At 37.2% G+C, this 20,363-nt stretch overlaps 1 protein-coding gene across 2 annotated transcripts in view; it reads right to left on the minus strand.

Moving 5' to 3' along the window:
* Positions 1–20,363, minus strand: part of frmd5a (FERM domain containing 5a) — a 117,368-nt gene that overhangs the window by 62,875 nt on the left and 34,130 nt on the right. The window lies entirely within an intron of this gene.

Raw genomic sequence — 20,363 nt, forward strand, 5'->3', positions numbered from 1 at the left:
GTTTCTTCAGAAGACAGCTTGACTCATATGGATTACTTTTACAATCTCTTTTTGTACTTTTTGATGCATCAAGGTTTTGACTAAGAAAGGATGAAAGGCCATGAAAAATATCACCATTTGTGTTTTGAACATGAACAAAAGTCTTATGGACATGATAGTAAGTTTCCATTTCCATGACTTTTCCATATTTGTATTAATTTCTATTCGAAATCACAATTGAACTGAACATCCCCAGACTTTCTACAGGTGTGGGAATCCTGTGAAATAGTCCAGTATACAAAAGTGACTAAAATCCCATTGATGGATATACAGCTGATGTTGTAAACAATGATGAGAAAAAAAATGAAAGTGGAAAGTCCAAAAAAAAAAAAAAAGGCTAGATTGGGTGCATTGGGTGAGGAAAGGGAAGGCAATGCGAGGGCACAAACACAGTTTGTGTGTAGCTAATCTAGCCAAGCATTTGATTAGTGGGCAGGCTCCAACTCGCAGGGCCAGAGAGGCATCCGTGGAAAGGGCACTCTAGCTGAGTCTGTCAACACACAACCGCACAACAAACCTCCCAATCTAATTAGATCTCACACTTTGAGGCAGCCATGGTGTCCCGTCAGAGGAGAAATAAATATAAGAGTGTGATTTTCAGGTCTTAATCTAACACAGTGACATCAAAGTGCATGTGACATATTGGGCTGGCTATTGACAGATTTCACAATTCAATTAGATTTTGATTCACAAGTTCTCGATTTTATTAAATATCAATTCATTTGGATATATATCAGGTACAGTACATACAATTTTCTCGAGGAAAATTCTCTCTCTCAGCTAATTCTGTAGGGAACCCTATCAGATGGTACATTTCTATAATATTACTAAATTCAATTCTATTTATTTTTATTTATTATAATTAAATACAATCTTGTATACAAACGTTTTTATATCAACTTTTTTATGAAGGCAGATTTTTTTTCTATATTAGGTTTTTCTTTATTTTTTCTTTATTGGATGGTATGAGTGCGACAAATAATTTTTAGTAAAGTTTTGTTCACACATCAACGGAAAACAGGATAGACTATTAGTTCAGCATGTGACTCAGATCTGTTTCTCTCATGACAGTGTGAACAGCACAAACCACATGGAATCTGATCTTTTCAATTGTCCTAAATCCGATAAAGGTCTAAACAGTCATATCTGAATTCATGCAACTTTTACGTCACTCTAGAGCAATATTCATCACAATTCTGCACTCATGGGAGTCAGTCATACCCAAAGTTATCAAGACAATTGAGAAAGGTAGTCAGTGATGTGTCAGAGCTCATAAGTAGGCTATTACAGCGACAGCTCTATTGTCTATATATACAAGCAAAACAAAAATGTTTAAAAACTCTGCTCTCTTTTCTCGCCTTGTGAACTTAGCCTAAAAGACTGATCTTGGGATTTAAGAATCGATAACGGTTCATCAAAATGAAATCGAGAAATCAATGCTTTCAACCCAGCCCTACTTACATACACTGTAAAGCTTGTTGGTCGTGCTGTCAAAGTGCCAGTAAAACTCTATGGTTCAGGGTTAAACATTTAAAATCAAGGTGCCCTTTTAGCGTAAAATTACTCCCTTGAGACTTCACATTTGATTCTCATGGTTGTGGGACTCTAATAAAGAAGGCCATTGAGAAATAATCGTATTTGTCACATACAAAGCGATTTGGCTCTGCGACACAAAAGGGTGTTTCTCCGGCTTCGTTCCCCCACCCCTTTCTTCTAGTGTCCTCTAAAACAGTGTCCTCTTAAATGATAACTACCAAGGGACGTTGTATAGAGTCATTAAATCATAAGAGACAGGATGGCCCAGTGAAAACGCAACACGATTTGTCATCTGCTTCATAACATTAGGCCTTCCCGGATCACCAGTCTGGTCAGCTTAACATACAATGTGACTGCTGCAGATAACAGCCAAAGAGCAACCAAACAGTATATTCACAGGCCTGCCTGAGTAACAGTTATAAAACAAACATGAGAAAACTATATATAAATATCATTTCTCAAAACCACTTTTAGTTTCATAAGGGTTGCTTCTTAAAGGGATAGTTCACCCAAAAATGAAAATTCTGTCATCAGCTACTCATGTTCTTCCAAACCCTTAAAGGAGAACTCCGGTCAATTTTAACATTGAGCTCATTTTTTTGTAAATTTGGAGTGCTGTCAATACAGAGAACAACGACAAAAATCGGTGTTGCCTACACCATGTTATCCTCTTTTTAAAATTTGCACCCTGTTAACTTCAATGGGGCAAGTTTTAAACCTGCTTTTAGCCTCTTAACATCCTTGATGTGTCATTACAAGTGCACAGCCAATGTGAGTGATTCCTTCAGAGTGAACACGGGTGAATCTGACTGCAGTAGATGTGAAAGATATGAATAAAAATGATGTTATTTCAGCCAGCGCACATACCTGTATTTACATCCTGTTTTCGGTCGAAGTCCATAGTAATCAATTGTCGAGTTCACGCGCATAGGTTTAGTTACCTATGATCACGCGCGTGAACTCGACAATCGATTACTATGTATTTAGTGCATCACTAAGTAGTAGATTTTAGAAGGCAGGCAGCAAATGATGATTGAAAATGGTTTGTTAGATGGATAGAATTAGGAGTGACCTTTGTCTTGTTTAATAATAATACAAATGATGATGATAATAATAATATCATCATCATTGATTTTTTTTTAATTATTACTGTCAATATTAATAATAATAGTTGATTTTTTTTTGTTCAAAGGACTTTGTTTCATATCTTAAGTTTGTATTTTTAATATACATATTTATCAGAACTTTAATATATTCTGTTCTGTTGTGACAAAAGTTAATTTTAAAAAAAATAAGTTTATTTTTAAACTGCATTATCATATTATTTTAGTAAGGCTGAGGACTCTTAAATAACTACAAATAACTAATGTTAGGGAAATCTGTTCATGTTTTGTTACGCGTTTCTGGATTTTTTTTAAAAATATATATCGGCCGATATATCGGAATATCGGATTTTTAAATCACCAAATATTTGTATCGGTATCGGCCTTAAATCCTTTATCGGTCGGGCTCTAATTTATATGCACAGGAGATATGCACTTCTCACAAAAATCTTCCGCCTGATTCACAACACGCATGACCTTGTTCTTAACCTAAATAAATTTGGAGTATTCTTTCTGCCCGAGGTTAGTCATCTGCATAAAACACACCTAAACCATTTCCATATAAAGGCTCTACGCTCAAACCTTCCTTTACAACCTCACTCAGCAAACATATAGCGCTCTAGATGCGTTCTTGTCTGAGAGCATGCGCATTCTACGATTTTTCATTTATTTAGCATTTATTTTTGTACTTAAGTTATCGATTAATCATGATTTGTTTGTGAATTCATATGCAGATTTCACACAAATTCCTGTATATGTATGGTTAGTGAAGGAGACCCATTGTCCTAAATCAGCAACACTGGCTCATGGTTTGGGAAACATGACTATCTATTTGTCCAACCAGTGAGAAATTGCGGGAATGTTCAGGAAATCTGTTTAAAAACCGCTTTGTGTCAGTAGGAATGCAGAAATTACACACGTCAGCTTTAACCACCAGCTATGGGAACTGGAAACTGCATTTGTATAACATGACATATTCATGCAAAAAAGGTCAATTAATGCAATTTCACTAAGAAATTTTGCGCTGTGAACTGCAGGAAATAATCTCAGGCTTCTTTCCATATGTCATACATAGACAGCAGTTGTCCCTGCAACTCAAATCTCACCAGTTTCTGAATGTTTTTTTTTTGCTATTAATCCAACATCCAACAAATTTGATCCATAATAAGCTAAATTCTTTAATCTCCCCTGATTAATGGGTCTTTTCATGAAATGTGGCTGTGGAAAAACACATTAAGTAAAGAGACAGAGCTTCAAATGTTCTTCGCTGGCAAAGATTCTTAACACTGGTCTAGTCTGTAATCAAATCACTGAGGTCCTTTGCCTGTGCAGTAAAATCGAGCGACAGGCTATTTGAGAGATTTGCTGTAGGATTTTTGAGCCTGCCTGACATACAGTAGCATTATTTACTGACCTTCCACTACAACATGTGACTACCATCTCTCTCATGGAGAGCACAGTTAATACACCACAGAGATTAAAATTAAAACCTCATCACACAAATTGCTGTTATTGTATATTTTCTCCTAACTATATAATCTACATCAGATTAGTCATCTAGGGGCCAGATTTACTAAACAGGGCAAATTAGCGTGAGACCACAATCCCATAAAAGCGCAGATGCAACCAGATCATATCCATACTGCCCAACACAATCTACTAAGAGTAATTCACAATAATTCACGTAGGGTCGCAAACAAATAGGGTTTGCGCTGGCGTAAGCTGTTAGTAAATCTGGCCCATAGTTTCAGATAGAGGTATAACATCAGAACATTAATCAAGACTTTTCTGGAGCTCAAAAACAGCAAAACATTTAGTTAAAAGCATATTTTAAGTGGCAGCGCTAGTTAAAAATCTCAAAGGAATTATTTACTGTGTACATCTCACATGCTGTGAGCATTTGACACAGTAGAGGTAATGGATGACTGCTTCTGTTCTCAAGTAAGCTTCCACTATGAATCACTTACAAAACTTGGCATCCTTGGGAGGAACCTTCACCTGAAAACTATATACTTGCAAGGTATTTGCATTTGATAATACGTTTGAGCCAGAATGCCTCAAGTAATGAGTCTGCCACTGCCAGCATGAGTGCCTAATTTTTTTTTTTTTAAAGACAATGATACTCTATTATTCAAAGAAATTAAAATCCACATGATTTGTCTTTTAAAAAAGCTATTTACAATTGGCTGTGGAACTTTCCTTCATTTGAAATTCAGAAATTAATGCTATATTCAGGTTCTACTTTTAATTTATGGACAAGGATAAAAAAAAAATAATGGCCAGGAGAGGAACAGAGACCTCTTACACAACCATTGGCACAAAATCCATCATGTCTGCAAATCACATGCAAATTTAATGCTGCAAAACATTCTAGTTTGTGCATCGTATTTGAGAGTGTGCAAGGAAAGTATTGCTACTTTCTGCTGGGAAAATATATTTAAAAGTACTTATTGATTCAATTCAGTAGTAGATTTTGATTATTAATTAACTGTAATGGCCAGTATGGAACTACAGTATAGTCAATACTTTATTGTCAGTAATTTTTGAAAGTGTGTAAAAATGGCAAAACTATATAAAAGTCTCCCTGCACCTATAAAGCTTTCACAACATATGAGTTTGGTGAGGTTCATCTCTGAGAATAATTCCATGATAATGAAGCTATCCTTTGGGCTATTTTGCTTTATATAACTTAATATAAAATTAATTTTCACACTTTAATACCCATTGCTCCAACTGGCCAAGCGTAAACCCTGTGATGGAACAGGATCTGATAAAGATCTGTACTGACTGAAGAGTTGCAGGTGTGATTCTATTTTCTCTGCTCTTACTGACAGAAATGAACAGTTTCTGAAGACTCCTGCTTAATTGGCCTGTCTGTAATCCAAAACCGTATCTGATATAAAACCTAATAACTTATTAAACCTCTTAAAATAGAATCAAAAAGGTCAGTAAAAATAGGTCTTTGTTAAGGTCTTTTTTCTGAAAATGAATCTCTGAGCTTTTTAATTTATTTCTGGAACAATCTGACTTAGTCTCCTCAAGAGACCAGAGAAGATGAATCCGGTTCCTGTGAGGAAGAAATTTCTCAGCGTTGAGGAGGTTTGCTTCTGTGGCAAGGACACAAGCAATGAAAGACTGGATAACAATCTGCATGAATACAAATTGTTTAACCTTGTGTTCCTGCAGTTACGGTAGAATAAAGCCTGTTCACACCAAGGACCATAATTATAACGATAAAACAATAGAAATTGTTTTAAATGTATAGAACAATGAATAGCAGAATCCACACCACAACTAACAATTATGGCAAGGAGAAACAATATTGCTGGAATCACTTTAACATTTTTTTTTTTCTCCAGCTGATGAATCGATTGCATTATAATTCGTTGTTTTCCATAAATCCTTACTATTGGTCAACCTTTACATCTGTATGTGGGTTTTGCAAATTTTTAACCAATGAAAAGTAATAAAAGAGTTTGTGACAAAACCTGGTAACTCCTTTGGATACTCATAACTCCACTGTGTCTCGATCATGAATGAAGTGCAGTTCATAAAGAATAAAACAAAGAACTGTTTGTTTGAATAACAATGTTTTCTTTACTCAAGAAACACTATATATAAAGGCGAATGTTTTATGTTTTTGAGGAGTGGAGAAGTGTGTCTTAGTCGAGTTATAGTCAATCTTAACAACAGTCTTAAATAGCCTGTGCGTAGCATGAGATTTGGGCCAAATGGCAGAAAAAACTGAGCACCCACAATTACAATAAACTTCACAACCTGTTGATGTTGAAGTTGATGAAAATGTTATGCAATGCACTTCATGCCTTGATTTTGGTAACATTTTAATAATGTAATAAAATATGCCACAATATCAACTTTGACAACACAGTGTTTGATTATTTAAAGCTGCAGTCCGTAACTTTTTGGGGTTAAAAATCATCCAAAATAAAATTGAGCAAGTACATAACCAGCCAGTGTTCAAAACTCTCTGCTTGCCTTAGCTCGATTCAAAACGGTAAGCTTGTAATAATGTTTTTAATTCCAGTGGTACTGGTCGATTTCCGCAGGAAATCCGAGCATGTCTTTGCGTCATTACTAGCCTAGAAATCTAGATGCATCCTAGCGGCAGCAGATTTTATTTTGCAGCCAGTGTCGTCCAGCAACTCTCCGTTGGCTTGCAAGCTGGAAAAAACAAACTCTAGTCAGGCCAATCACATCGTGTATAGAGTCGGTGGGCGGGCTTAACATAATGACGGCAGAGTTGTGACGGTTCCGCGTGAATTCCCTGTTACTTGAAAACAAAGAAGAGCTGCTGCTGCTGGCGAACAGCGGTCTTTCCAATCGGCTTTGGCCACGACTCTGGAAGACTTGGAGTTAAGCTTTTCTTTGAGAAAAGAACAAAGAACGGCACTGAAGTCATTCTTAAAAAAGGAAGATGTGTTCAGAGTTTTGCCGACCGGATACGGCAAAAGTTTAATCTATCAACTAGCTCCGCTGGTGGGAAAACGCTCTGGTTGGTTGTAGCGCTATGCTATTGCGTGCAGAGGGAATTTGAAAGACAACCATTTATCCCGCCCCTCGGATTGAGCCCTGCCAATGGTGTGTTCCCAGACCCAACATCTTGATGTGGGTCTGGCTTGCAACCGGCCCATGCGAAAACAAGGATAAATATCGGAAGGGCATTAAATGTAGTCACGCAATGCTGATGTTGTTAACATAAACAATTTCAGAGCAAAGTATAATTTGCAAGGTTTGATGTGATATGAGCGTGAACAAAAGTGGATGTTACTTGTAAAGATGACATTTTCCAGTGAAAATTCTTATGTTGGTCATACTTCCAAAAAGTAGAATCTGTGTTTGCGAATGACAGTGTCCACACCGGCCATGCCGAGGCACATCCCACGTAAAGTTGATAATTCTGCGAATAACTGCAATTGCAGATTTCGAACAGAGATGGCGACAAAAAAAGAAAAACCATAGACTGCAGCTTTAAAAATTACAGCATTCCCTAACGGGACCTTGACGCTGCGTCAGTTGCTGAACTATGTGGAAGCCGGTGTCTGAAGCATGTGTGAAATCACGCCATTATTATTACTGAGGCAGTCCCATGACGTCACATTAAGTGCCCATGTTATTGGCATCTAGTTAAGGAACTATATGTGGAAGGAGTTTAAGCGGATATTATTTGTAAGTCTGCCTCCTCCTCCTAGCCCCACATGCTAGGACTTATTGGAACTTATGACCCACGCTACCCACGCACGCTACGATTTAGTTTAAGCTGGCCTAGCATAAAGCAGAAAGTTGCTCGTGGCTGTCTAGAGGAGCGATTCCTGGTGGGTCATAAGCGCCCTCCTCCAGTGAGCCTTCCGTTCCTCCAAGACCTCCGCACTGAGGTGTCAGGGTTGAGGAGGAACCAGTGTTCTGCTCGCACAGGAATCATTTGAATGTTGAGGGGCTGTGTGAGCAGGGAAATGCGAGGATGCCCCAGGTAGAAGAAACTCTTTCTAGCTATCTCTCCCTTGGGTTCGGCATCCTCACCGAAGGCTCCAGTCTTGCCTTCCAAGCCGTGTCAAACAACATTGCGGCTGGTGGACAAGGCAAATGAGGTCAGGATGGTGGGGTCCTACACACCATGGCGGCGTTACAGGCCTACCAAGCCGAAAGACAAATCCTTTCTCCTTGATTCCTCTGTCTCGCCCTGTGGATTTTTAGAAACTGCCATTGAGACGGTGTTGAAATCCAGAGAGGCAAGGACGCAGTCTGCTGTCTTCAGGAGATTTATTGCTCTCTGTGTCCAGACACCTCCAGGCCTTTCTGACACTTTGCTGGGGACGAGTTCCTGGAGGGAGGGTCAGAATGAGGGTGTCAAACACTCTTCTCATCAGAGAAGAGAAGAGATGTCGTAGCAAGAGGGAGGGAAGTTATTTCGATGAAAGATTATGAGGGAATAGGAATTTTAAAAGAATGATGTATATGGATAAATACTGCAATATTCCAATAAAAAATAAGAATGAATAAGAATAAAATGAAATAAGAATAAAATCTGATTTCATTGTTCAGTCAAAGCAAATTTTTGCTTTGACTGAAGGAGTCAATCCTGTATCCAGCACTCAAGCTAAGCATAACCTACTTGAGCACTACAGAACATCTTATACCCTGTTTTCATAATGCATTGATTTACTGCTCCAGCTTCTGGACCTTTATCCTTTATTTCATTGTTCAAAAATATGTGAAACCAGCACTTCCACTCCATTTTTTTTATTTTTTATTATTATTAATAAAAGCATCTCAAGCACAGTACAAGTATCAGATTGTTACATAATTAAATGGAGGGAAAAATGCAAAAATTAAACAAGCATAATAAATACTCACATACGAATGAACATATAATCACAGTAATATATGCATATACATATAAACAACTAAATAGACCAGAGGAAAAAAAAAAAAAGGAAAAAAAAGTTTTATCCAGAGCTTGTCTCCTTAAAATAATCTAAAAAAGGGCTCCAAGATTTCAAGAAAAGTTCGGGTTTCATTCTAGCTCCAAATTTAATCTTTTCAAGCCACTCCATTTCTAATTAATTTCTTGTGGTGCATACCTTTGAAATATCACTTTTCTGCAAGAAGATACAAATCAGTGAGTTACGTATTACATCAACATGTCAACGTTAACTACGTCACAAACTACAGCTGTTCATTCATCCTCTGAATTGGCCTGAGAACATAAAACTATAATAGATATTGTAAAGAGATTTGAGCTGAATGAGATGTCTTCTTAGAAACTATTACTATGTGATTTAAAAGTGGTTTGAAAGCATTGTGGAAGAGGCATATAATAATGAAGTTGTGTTCTGATTGATCGGCTCATATTTTAGGAGTAGGTTTAGGGTAAGGGGATAGAAAATTTGATTGACTGCTGTGTAATGTACATACTAATAATACACTTTTAATAATACACATTTCCAGTATGAATTTCTCAATGAACATGTCATCATAAAAACATGTTGTTTTTCCAGAAACATTGTTATTAAAGAAATTATATATTATGCTTACATTTTTTTTTTTGTATGTATGTATTAGATTTAATAATAGAATGCATCAAGAACATTGTCATTTTTGATATACTATTAATTAATATGATTATAATCCTTATAATTAATGAAAAATGAATAACATCCATCCCTGTTCAAAAGTTTGGGCCATTAAGTTTTGTTTTTCTTAAATTTATCAAAAAAGACAGCAAAGACATTTATAATGTTACAAAAAAAATGCTATTTCAAATGAATGCTGCTCTTTTGAACTTTCTATTCATTAAAGAATAAAAAAAAATAAAAAAAAATATTGATAATGTTATTAAATGTTTGAGCACCACATCTCATATTAGAATGATTTCTGAAGGATCATGACACTGAAGACTGGAGTAATGATGTTGAAAAATCAGCTTTGACATCACATAAAGAAATTACATTTTTAAAATATATTCAAACTTCATATTTAATCGTATCCTGTGGGGTGTGATCAATTCAATTTAAATTCTAACTCTGAATTGAAAGGAAGCCAATTCTTCAATTCTGAATCCCTGCTGCACACACAGATTTGGTCCGCATATATTGTGCTGCAGTGGCTCTGCATCATGGGTGTGTTTGTGCTCGGTGATCACTGACATCAGATGCAGCTTTGTGGTTGCTTTGCCATTACTGCTACGGTCCAGGAAATAATAGAAGATCAATATGAGATGATGAGATATTAATGGAGATTTTAACACATCAACCACAAGTGCTTCAGTGATGGAGGTTCACCTAAAACTTTAACATTATTATTGCTGCCTTGCAAGTGCTGGTATTTCCTTCAGCAAATGCAAATCAAGTTTGAATTAATCTCCTTAAAACATATCCATAAAATGCAATACACTGTTTTCACATGTAAAATTGTCAACATAAAGGACTCATTTCCGTATACTATATCGGATACAACCTTACAATAAAAAGCAATTACTTGCTGGTGAAAATGTTCTTTCAAGGACCTTATCTTTGCACACCACAGGCTGACTCTGGCTTCTCAGGATCTTTAAGACAGGGTGCATGAGAGGGCGATTTTACCCACTTCCACAGTCTGTTCTATTAATAGCCAACCCTGCGAAAGGTACAGGGTGAGTGATGCCTTTGAGTGCTGTGGAAACAAGACAATTTGAATTGGCTTGCTGACACTCAGTAAATCCCCAGACTGTTTTTGAGTCTTTCTCATTCCTTTCAAAGACTCTGCTGCCTACTAACCAAGTCGGAGCTTAGTCCAGTCAGTACAGCACTGGAGATTTACACACACAGAGGTGTGAATGACAGGTCATCCAGTATCTGGATGTTGTGGTGAGGACGCTAAAAGACAGTGGTTAAGGTACATGCGTTTGGATTGACGCTTACACAACATCTTGCATAGTGGAAAGAAAAGCTAAATTGTAAGATCCAGTTTATGTGTATTGTTATTGCTTTTTGTTTATTAAGTCTATTTCATTGTTCTTTCTATGTCAGGCATTTCTCTTGTGCTCACTTTTTTATTTCAGTTTTAGTTTGAATTATTTTAGTAAATCAAGCTAAACTAAATGAAAATAAGAAATGTTGGCCAAATAAGTTTTTATTTTATTTATTTTATTTCAAGTTTTTATGCTTATAGAATTAGCTTTATTTAACTACAATAACCCTGCAAATATATCATGCTAACCAAGGCTAAATAGATACAGTAGTTTACAGTAGAGCATTGTTTTTGCAAACTCCAGTCTGATATGCTTCTCCTGATCTATATTTCTTCTCATTGGATATCCGGTTCAATTCAAACTCATGTTACAGGGTTGCAAATGCAATTCATGATGACTGTAATTCACTTCGGGGTAAAACATCTCATACATTACAAAGAAACGTGACAAGCTCAATCTAGTTAGTAGAATCTGTGTTCGGAAGCCGGTAGACAAATCAGGCACAAATGTTGGCTTCGGTTTCCCAGTGGGCCTACAGTTAAATGAGGACATACTTTAGAGACTCTTTTATTCTGCTTTTGTGAGATAAACAATTTTTTCCCATAAATTCCTTCCGCTCAGTCTGACAGTAATAAATCAGTAGGGAATGTAGCATCTGTCACAATATAAACAAAAACAACTCTTCCTGTCAAATCAAACCTCTGAGGTGTGTTTCCTTCCTGACCATCTGAAAAACGAGCCAGAAAAGGAGGAAGAGAGGATAAGGTGAGACAGGAGCCTAACGTCAGCCTCATTCCTCCGTCAATTTCTAAATTTTTAATTTTCATACCTTTCATTGCCACAAGCACCCTTGCGTGCTGACATGGCTGATGCTATTTTAGCTTCTGCAAAGGCAACAGATTTGGACTTATGCAAGCGGGGGGTGGGGAGAACCGGTCCGATCTCCCGGGGCTTCGGGACTCTGTCACTATCTCTCAGACCAGCATCAGTGCCTGTGAGGTTTTATCTCTGTTGTTCATTGTCTCCCTCTTTTCATTTCCTTTAGTGTTCCCTGACGTCCTTCCACTGCTGGAGTAACGACATCATGACACATGCATAAATGGCAAATGACAGACGACATTTGCAAGGTCATTCGACCACCTCAAGGTGATGAGAATGTGACCGGCCTTGTCCTTTGCACCACCCTTATTCCCCTAGCAAACGTAGCAACAAGAAGGAAAAAAAACACAAGAAAGCCAACCAATGAGGGAGTAGCACTGCTGTCTTTCAGCCAATCAGAGGGAGCCTTTGGGCCTTCACTTCAAACCCAAGGCGTACTTACAGCTATTAAATGTGATTAAATACATCCAAATGAGTCTCAAGCTTCCATTTAACTTCTCCATTATAACATTAATTGACAAACACTTGCTCGGGTCTTAATCTCTGCTCTGGGGTGGATGAGGATCAGCAAGGTTTTTATGAATCATACTTACAATGTTTTTATGAATCATACTTACAAGCGAGTTCCGGAGAGTATTATCAACCTTTCTGTGATTATGTCTCTTGTTAGAAGGAGAAACTACAAAAGGAAAAAACAATGCTATTTTACAGGCACCATCGCTTTTTTAATACAACAAATAGTACCAGTTCTCAATCTGCTTGTCTGTGTTCGCGCGTTCCAGACTCATTTTGTGCATTAGAGCTGAGGTTTATTAATGACACTTTCTGCAGGTTACATCGTAATGCCAGCCCTCAAAGACCTTTGACATCCCCGAAGGTCTTTGAGTAAGTCATAAAACAAATTAAGTGACTGATGTAAGAGTGAGTCATTGAATCATTCACTCAACCGTTTGGTTCAAAAATGCTGATTTCATCAAAAAAATAATAGTTAAATGACACCCTCTGTCCAAAATTCACATAGTATCCACCCTAAACAACATTTGAGATTAGTAATCTTCAATTCTATTTAGGGTGGATACTAGTATGCAAATTAGGACACTGAATAATTTATTCAATCAATGGATTAAAAATGGTGATTTCATTCAGAAACAAATAAAGACAATGTCTTTATGAGAAATCCACTGAATTACTCAAAAGAATTTTCAAAAACACTGGTTCATTATGGAATGAAAAACCTGCTGTAGAATTTGGGATTCTGGTTATTTGGGAACAACTTTTGCTCGTGTGATATGATTTAAATCACAAGGACCATCGCAGAGAGAAATAAGGCACTACAAACAACAAAATAAACCACACTGAAATGGAAGACTCTAAAAAGACTCTTTCGAACAACATACCTAAGCCTTCGTGTTCACATTCCCATATATTAACACAATGCTCACACATGCAAACTAACATACTATATATATACACAAGGACCTTAGCATAGCAGTCCAGTCCAGAAGGAGGAGGACCAAGAATCATAGTGACAGTGATTAAAAGGCTGATCGTTAAAGACCTAACCTTCCCCCAGAGTGTGAGTCAAACTAGGCTAAATGCATCTACAGTTCCAGTCGTGCACTTTTCACATTGTAGCTGAATAGTGCACAGAAATGTACAGAAGTTTATAGAAAATGAAAAGAATATTCAGGAAGAATGGAAAGGCACAGCAATTTCAATTTGCCCTTTCCATTAACGTCTGAGAAAAAAAACCTCTATATTTTACATGACATTTCTAGAGCTGAAACAACTAATCGATTTAATCGATTGAAATCGATTATTAAAATAGTTGTCAACTAATTTAGTCATCGATTAGTTGCTAAATAACTTTTATTTGCCGTAAGCGGCTCATTTTATTTGCCGTAAGCGGCTCATTTCGTGCATATTTTAAATCTGCGGTGACCAAAGTGTGGCAGTAATGAGCCACCGGAGGTTTTACTCAACCAGTACAGCAGGAGAAGTAGCGAATAGCCAATAGCTGGCCTTGTTTTATGTCACATGCTTCCCGCACAGCGTCTGTGCAGCATTCAGCGAGATGGCGGAGGCAGGCGGCAGTGGAGCTCGAGAAAGAAAAAGAAAAAAGCGGAAGATAAAACTAATCGAACGAAGCAGCATTCGGCAGTTTAGGATATTGCACAAGATTTGTCAACAAAGAAAACATTTCATCACTGGAGAGTTTTTTTTTCGACACCATCGTATCAATTGATTTTGATTAATATGCGCAAGGGAGAGAGAGAGCAAGACAGAGCTCGGGTGAGTGCGCGCGCGCGGCCGGGGCTCTCTCTCTGTCTCTGCTCATTCTTATATATGCCCTGTCAAGCTGACAGGACTTAAAAACACATGCAAATGATACACTTTGTTTCACTCTATGATGGTTAAACTCTGCAATTAATTATTTTTTCTCGGAACTAATGTTTTGGTAGGAACGAAAGTTTACATCGTATGTTTCTCCGGAATCAGCCAGCGTGAAGGACGTCTGTATTCCGATTGGTTGCTGGCGTTTGCCGCTGAACCGCGTCATAGCTTATTACCATAAAGTTGAGCTACTTTCAACTTTCTAATTGATTTCACAGCATAAGCTATAAAGCTGTTTCCCAGGTATAAGCTGTGTGTTTACAGGAAATAAATAAATAAAATGCAATTTACTGCAACTGTATTCTGTTTTATTCTTATTCTTCGTGAAAATATGTTCTGCAAGATTCATTAATAAGCTTTGTTCGGGATGTTAAACTACTTTAGGAGCCCAAAGGACTGCCATGGTGAAAACATTATTTGAAATCTCCTTGGGAAATTTGCTAGAGTACATATGGGTCAGTGTTTTGATTGCAGAAGAGTTCGACAAAGGATTACTAACACATAATAAAACAACTCCAGGTATGTTTTTGATGAGGATATGACTATGCAAAATGGTTAAAATCTCTAAAAAGTCTATGTTGAATGATAAAGACCATTTGTTAATAATTTACTTGGGGGAAAAATGGGCAAAACTAAAATATAAGTACATAAACCGATTAATCGTAAAAATAATCGTCCGATTAATCGATTATCAAAATAATCGTTAGTTGCAGCCCTAGACATTTCATTTCATTTGTAAGAGGCAGGGAACAGAAGCCTGATCTACAGTAATTGAACATCTTTGTGATAGTTACTGGAACTTCTTTGATCATACAACTATGTTAACATTATTTTCACTCTAAAAACTTTGTTGTAAGTACATATAGCAACCCACGTTTCGTTTAATGCTATCAGAGCATACTGAGAGCTAACAGCAAGGTTAATACTGAATGCATTATTCCTTTCAAAAACATTCTAATCCAGATGCAAACAAAGATCTCTCTCAGTCTAAGGCTATACAGTACATGTATATTCTATACATGTCACAGTTGGTTGGAGAAAGGAGCAGTTGAGACAGGATCTATACGCAGCAGTCACCTTATTAAACAACAAAACAAAAGAAAAACCATGCAAAAGAATTGGAGAACACTGTAATGCAGGAGAAACACAACCAACTAAAACTAAATGAGAACAAACCTAGAACAACTCAAATTGAGAGCTATATATACACACAGAGTAACTAAAGAGAGAAACAGGGAGCAGGTGAATCAAATCAATCAATCAAACAATGAGTTGCCATGACAACAAATTAGAACAGTCTAGAAACCACAGAAACAAAAAGGAAACACAGGAAACACTGATCTACAAACTAAAAGTCCAGGAAAACTAAACAAAACCCAAAACTGACCATTACAGTACCGGATTTACAAAACCAGAACTTTGAGATGGGAGGAAATAAACTTTTTCTTTTACATTTATTCATGTAGCAGTCACTTTTATCCAAAACAAATAAGTCTGCCATCACTTGGTCTATAGAAACACATATATGTGCCAACAGTAATGGTGTCAATACAATACAATACATTGTAACACTTACATTCACCTAAAGGATTATTAGGAACACCTGTTCAATTTCTCATTAATGCAATTATCTAATCAACCAATTACATGGCAGTTGCTTCAATGCATTTAGGGGTGTGGTCCTGGTCAAGACAATCTCCTGAACTCCAAACTGAATGTCAGAATGGGAAAGAAAGGTGATTTAAGCAATTTTGAGCGTGGCATGGTTGTTGGTCCCAGACGGGCCGGTCTGAGTATTTCACAATCTGCTCAGTTACTGGGATTTTCACGCACAACCATTTCTAGGGTTTACAAAGAATGGTGTGAAAAGGGAAAAACATCCAGTATGCGGCAGTCCTGTGGGCGAAAATGCCTTGTTGATGCTAGAGGTCAGAGGAGAATGGGCCGACTGATTCAAGCTGATAGAAGAGCAACTTTGACTGAAATAACCACTCGTTACAACCGAGGTATGCAGCAAAGCATTTGTGAAGCCACAACACGCACAACCTTGAGGCGGATGGGCTACAACAGCAGAAGACCCCACCGGGTACCACTCATCTCCACTACAAATAGGAAAAAGAGGCTACAATTTGCACGAGCTCACCAAAATTGGACAGTTGAAGACTGGAAAAATTTTGCCTGGTCTGATGAGTCTCGATTTCTGTTGAGACATTCAGATGGTAGAGTCAGTATTTGGCGTAAACAGAATGAGAACATGGATCCATCATGCCTTGTTACCACTGTGCAGGCTGGTGGTGGTGGTGTAATGGTGTGGGGGATGTTTTCTTGGCACACTTTAGGCCCCTTAGTGCCAATTGGGCATCGTTTAAATGCCACGGCCTACCTGAGCATTGTTTCTGACCATGTCCATCCCTTTATGACCACCATGTACCCATCCTCTGATGGCTACTTCCAGCAGGATAATGCACCATGTCACAAAGCTCGAATCATTTCAAATTGGTTTCTTGAACATGACAATGAGTTCACTGTACTAAAATGGCCCCCACAGTCACCAGATCTCAACCCAATAGAGCATCTTTGGGATGTGGTGGAACGGGAGCTTCATGCCCTGGATGTGCATCCCACAAATCTCCATCAACTGCAAGATGCTATCCTATCAATATGGGCCAACATTTCTAAAGAATGCTTTCAGCACCTTGTTGAATCAATGCCACGTAGAATTAAGGCAGTTCTGAAGGCGAAAGGGGGTCAAACACAGTATTAGTATGGTGTTCCTAATAATCCTTTAGGTGAGTGTATATTAACACACTGTATATCAAATATCAGCAAAATCAAAGTAATAATACAACTGCTTTAAAACTCACGGCACTTATACTTTTAATATTACTTGCTATTTTTAACCTTTACATGGCCTTTCTTCATGTAGCTGTCATATATGTATTTACGTGTTACATTGTAATGATTTGAAGTTTCTTAAACTCTTATAAACAAAACATAATGCTCAGCTAATGAACCACTTTCAACTTTAATTAAATAATTAAAATAATTATAAATATATTTGGTAACACTTTATTTTGATGGTCCCTTTTGAACGTGCTGTTGACTATAAGTAACTTTGCAACTATATGTCAACTAACTTTCACTGGAGTATAAGTAGACTGTCTGCTTAACTATCTGCAAACACTTTATTGTGATGGTCCTCCAACAGACACTCTACTGACTATAAGTAATTTTGCAACTACATGTCAACTTAATCTAACCCTAACCCTACCAGTCTATTAATACTTAACTAACACTCTAATGAGAGTTAGTAGACATGTAGGTGCAGCGTTACTTATAGTCAACAGAACGTGTTAAAGGGACCATCAAAATAAAGTGAAACCATATATTTTAAAAATTAAGTTTTGCTGTTCAGTAATACAATAATAAATAATTATTTTTTCACAATAAATTATTTTTATTTAAGGACTAGTCTTATAATTGTCTCCATGATAAAAACCTTCTATAGTAACTACCAGTGACATCTGCCAATCAATTTTTAACCAGCAACCTAGGGATAAAATGGATATTAGTTCAAATTCAAAAGCATCAAAAATCGATACAAAAAAATGAAATGATCGCACTTTGACATTCTAACAGAAAATAAATTATAAACCACTGGGCTCTTCCAGCATCTAAAAAAAAAATCTCATATATCTTTATCTGACTAATGGCCACTTATTGTAGATATCTTTGAGTTAGCCTGTTATCTGTTATCTCTCCTCTCTGCAGTGGGACGTGACTCATCCATGCCACACACCTAACAACTGAAAGCAGCATTTGCCATTTCTAGTTTTTGATACCTGTATAAGAAAAGACTGTAAAAAAAACTCATTAATTGGTAAAATGGAGGAGCAAAGCCTTGGCGCTGTGGGAGCTGACAAAAATACAGATTTCTGAGAGCCTGAAATCCTTCACTTCACACCTGCCACATGGTAATATGATAAATGGCTCATTATGAAACACTCTTTAAAGGAAATCACAATTACTAGAGCAGAAACACACAAATCTATGAACCATTTAGTCAATTTAACATTTTACAGAGAAAGTTGCACACAAAGTTTTTTCCAACACTAAATACGGCAGTAATGAACTGGCGGAAGACTGCGCTGCGATGGACCATCACTGAAGCAGGATGGGGGTTTGAGAGTCTGGGAATGCAAAATGTAATGAGAACAATCTCACACTAGAATGTGTTTGTGTTTGTGACGGTCTGTAAATAAAGATTATTAACATTTTCAGAGAATCCTAATGGAGAAGATGTGTGAGAAAATCTAATACAAATGGACCCTCACCAATATTTCGATTAGTTGTTGACCTATATGGGGTTTTCCAATGGTTGATTTACAAATTAGTACATTACGTCAACACATTGAATAATGCCACGTGTTTCAAGGCACTTCTGTGGGCCTTTAAATCATCCTAAGAAAAGATGTTAAATAGACTATTAGTCTAAAGGAATGACTGCAATAATTAAAACTAAATGAGAGACGAGATTTACAATAAAAACTCCTTTGTTCATTTTTTCAATTGTCATCACACCTTAACAGCTGATATAACAGGGTTTCTTCATTAGGAAGAGACAAACAAAGCTGGATCATAGGTGACTTTGCCGAATACAGATAAATTAAAAAATCGTGACCTAAAATAACAGCATTTCACAGACTAGCTTCACAAATACAAGCATCTGCAGATAACTGCAAATCTGAACAATTTCATGGCTATCAGCATTCTGGTAAAGCTCCTAACAGCTTCCTCAGCAGAGACAACAAAACCTCTTCAGTTCACTTTCACAAAAGGCAAAAGTGAATCGTTGTACCTGATAAAGACGCACATGAACACCTGCAATGACCTTCATGAAGGCCTGAACAAAGCGGTCTCACTTAGATACATCAACTTCTGGTCCTTCCTCTCCATTAGCTGAATGATTCCTGTCCTCACAGTAACAGTCAAAGGATAAGAAACATCAACATTTGCAGTCTAAGTGTACAATTACAAGACAACGATGTACTTAAAATGATCCCTGTTCGTTCACACAGATTCACGAAAACGACTAAAACATTATTCATGCCAAGCCAGTAGTTGGCGATGTCACTTTGTAAAGAAACAATACATGCCTATAGACTGAACTCGTAATACATATGCGCATGACGTCACTGTTTTCACAAATTCACATATAGTTTACACAGACGATAATGGTATAGTTTTCAAAAACTCGCACTTTGAAACCCGTTTTCAAAAGTTAGCACTTTCAGACCCTCAGAACGCTGTTGTCGTGTAAACGAACGGCCAAAACGCATACAAAGTTACAATGAATGGGCACTGAAGCTATCAACCTTCATAAGCGACATAAACAAACCATAAAAGTATGCAAACAACTTGCTAAATTCAATATCTTCGGAAACCATATGAAAGATCAATGTGAAAATCATTATTCACTGTAAATCTGCACGTTTCAAAGTAAAAACGTGGTGCAGTTGCTCGTTCAATCCAACTTATTTTGCAATGCTGAGGTAAATATTTTCAATGTGTGAAACTTCTGATTCATTATGGAGCTATTCTTGTGCCAATAAAAATGAACGTAGCTTTTCAAGAAACTAATGAAAATATAAATTGAAACTAAATAAATTATCTCTAAAACTGAAAAAGAATAAATCGCAGGCAAATTTTTTTACTTCGTTTTTAATACACTGCATGTTTTGCTAACTGTTTCTCATATTTCAATTGTCATCTGAACTTACAAATGCGCTTCCAGAGTTTTCATTTACGCTTCTGAAGTTTTCGTTTACGCTCCCAGAGTTTTCGTTCGCCGTTCTGACACATTTCTCTCGTGGGGGCGGGGCTAGTAGCAGTGTGTTCTCATTGGTTACTGAGCTTTTGATTGATCGCTTCTGACCTGGAAGTGA

The sequence above is a fragment of the Abramis brama genome, assembly GCF_963993115.1.
Source record: "Abramis brama genome assembly, chromosome: 9".
In the NCBI taxonomy this organism is placed as follows: domain Eukaryota; kingdom Metazoa; phylum Chordata; class Actinopteri; order Cypriniformes; family Leuciscidae; genus Abramis; species Abramis brama.